This window comes from Branchiostoma floridae, chromosome 13 (genome assembly GCF_000003815.2).
Source record: "Branchiostoma floridae strain S238N-H82 chromosome 13, Bfl_VNyyK, whole genome shotgun sequence".
Lineage (NCBI taxonomy): Eukaryota > Metazoa > Chordata > Leptocardii > Amphioxiformes > Branchiostomatidae > Branchiostoma > Branchiostoma floridae.
In genome coordinates this window covers 935,692-938,107 of record NC_049991.1, presented here as the reverse complement: position 1 = coordinate 938,107, position 2,416 = coordinate 935,692, and the positions used below count along the sequence as shown (strand labels likewise).

Below are 2,416 nucleotides of genomic sequence, written 5' to 3'. Positions count from 1 at the left end.
CTTTCTTCAGCAAGGATGAACATGGAAACGTTAGGGAAAATGCATTCTGGCTTTACAGGGTAAGTGGACTGGCTAAAGAAATACAGTATATTGTGCAAAGACTAATATACAATGTATTATAATGTCACAGTAGAGATCACGATCCAGTAGAATCGTCGATTCTCCTAGGAGAGATCGCAATCGGAACTGGTCCTAGGGCCAACTCCGATCTGGATCTCTCCTAGGTGAATCGGTGATTCTACTAATTTAGTACAGATTGCGATCAGGATCTCTCCTGGGGCCAGCTCCGATCCAAAGTAGTGGTAAAAATCTTATAATATGTGAAAGATACCAACAGGTGATCAAACAATGTGTCAGTAAGCAAATTTCACAGCTTTGGAAGAACAATGATAATTGTTAAGTCGTCAAACAGGTGTCAAAAGATTAAGTAGAGTTTCAAGATATTACTCACAATTTCACACCCATTGATTACATTTCACTACTGACACTAGTCAGACTTGTACTGAATCATTTCACAGCTTTGGAAGAACAATAACCATTGTTAAGTGATCACCAGGTGTCGAAATACCAAGCAGAGTTTCAAGATATTACTCACACCTATTGAGAACATTTCACTAGTTAGTAGGTTTTCATTGATACTAAATAAAATCATTGTTTATCTAAAAAGGATTGCTGTTTCCTATATCTTGGCATCATTTGAGTTTGGATCAGAGCTGGCCCTAGGAGAGATCCTGATAGCAATCTATACTTAGTAGAATCACCGATTCTCCTAGGAGAGATCCCGATTGGAGTTGGCCCTAGAACCAGCTCCAATAGCGATCTCTCCTAGGAGAATCGGCGATTCTACTGGATCGTGATCTCTACTGTGACATACATATAAAAATTACCTCAGTCTGTGAATAGTCTCATCTTCTTGGTAAGATTTTTTGTTCAATCCTAGTGAATTATCTGCACTCTCACTCATGACAGCAAGGAGGCCTGAGTGGGCTTGGAATGGAACTTTTTAATGTTCAGATTTCAGAAGGGTGACCAAAAGGAACTCTGCGATCTACATCTCTCAGACACTTGGGACAGAATGAGTCACGTGAGCCAGAGGGAAGAGGTCATGGCTCGTGCGCACTAAATTATCTGATTTACGCATTTATCCTAAATCAACACTTTTATTCAACCAACGTTTCAGTGACTGTCTGTCACCTTCCTCAGGGCAATTCTGCCTGATTTACATAGTCCCATAGCACCGTAGCTTACTGTCTGCCTGATTTACATAGTCCCATAGCACCGTAGCTTACTGTCTGCCTGATTTACATAGTCACATAGCACCGTAGCTTACTGTCTGCCTGATTTACATAGTCACATAGCACCGTAGCTTACTGTCTGCCTGATTTACATAGTCACATAGCACCGTAGCTTACTGTCTGCCTGATTTACATAGTCACATAGCACCGTAGCTTACTGTCTGCCTGATTTACATAGTCCCATAGCACCGTAGCTTACTGTCTGCCTGATTTACATAGTCCCATAGCACCGTAGCTTACTGTCTGCCTGATTTACATAGTCACATAGCACCGTAGCTTACTGTCTGCCTGATTTACATAGTCCCATAGCACCGTAGCTTACTGTCTGCCTGATTTACATAGTCACATAGCACCGTAGCTAACGGTCTGCCTGATTTACATAGTCCCATAGCACCGTAGCTTACTGTCTGCCTGATTTACATAGTCACATAGCACCGTAGCTTACTGTCTGCCTGATTTACATAGTCACATAGCACCGTAGCTTACTGTCTGCCTGATTTACATAGTCACATAGCACCGTAGCTTACTGTCTGCCTGATTTACATAGTCACATAGCACCGTAGCTTACTGTCTGCCTGATTTACATAGTCCCATAGCACCGTAGCTTACTGTCTGCCTGATTTACATAGTCCCATAGCACCGTAGCTTACTGTCTGCCTGATTTACATAGTCACATAGCACCGTAGCTTACTGTCTGCCTGATTTACATAGTCCCATAGCACCGTAGCTTACTGTCTGCCTGATTTACATAGTCACATAGCACCGTAGCTTACTGTCTGCCTGATTTACATAGTCACATAGCACCGTAGCTTACTGTCTGCCTGATTTACATAGTCACATAGCACCGTAGCTTACTGTCTGCCTGATTTACATAGTCACATAGCACCGTAGCTTACTGTCTGCCTGATTTACATAGTCACATAGCACCGTAGCTTACTGTCTGAAGTAAAAAATCAGTCAGAATCGCCCCAAAGAAGGTGACAGATGGTCACCAAAATGTCAGTCAAATAAAACTCTTGGTTATAGAAAAAATTGCTGACACTTTACTTCCAACACTGAATTAAACTATAGGGACTTTACCACTCTAAATTTTCGGTCAATCTCCGTCGACCTTGTTCACA

The 2,416-nt window shown here is 42.0% G+C and overlaps 1 long non-coding RNA gene across 1 annotated transcript in view; it reads left to right on the top strand.

Annotated features, from left to right (window-relative positions):
• LOC118428395 overlaps positions 1-2,416 on the top strand; it is a 4,265-nt gene continuing 1,849 nt past the window's right edge. The window contains exon 1 of the long non-coding RNA XR_004832650.1: positions 1-59. This is a non-coding gene — a long non-coding RNA (uncharacterized LOC118428395). The remainder of the gene's footprint in view (positions 60-2,416) is intronic.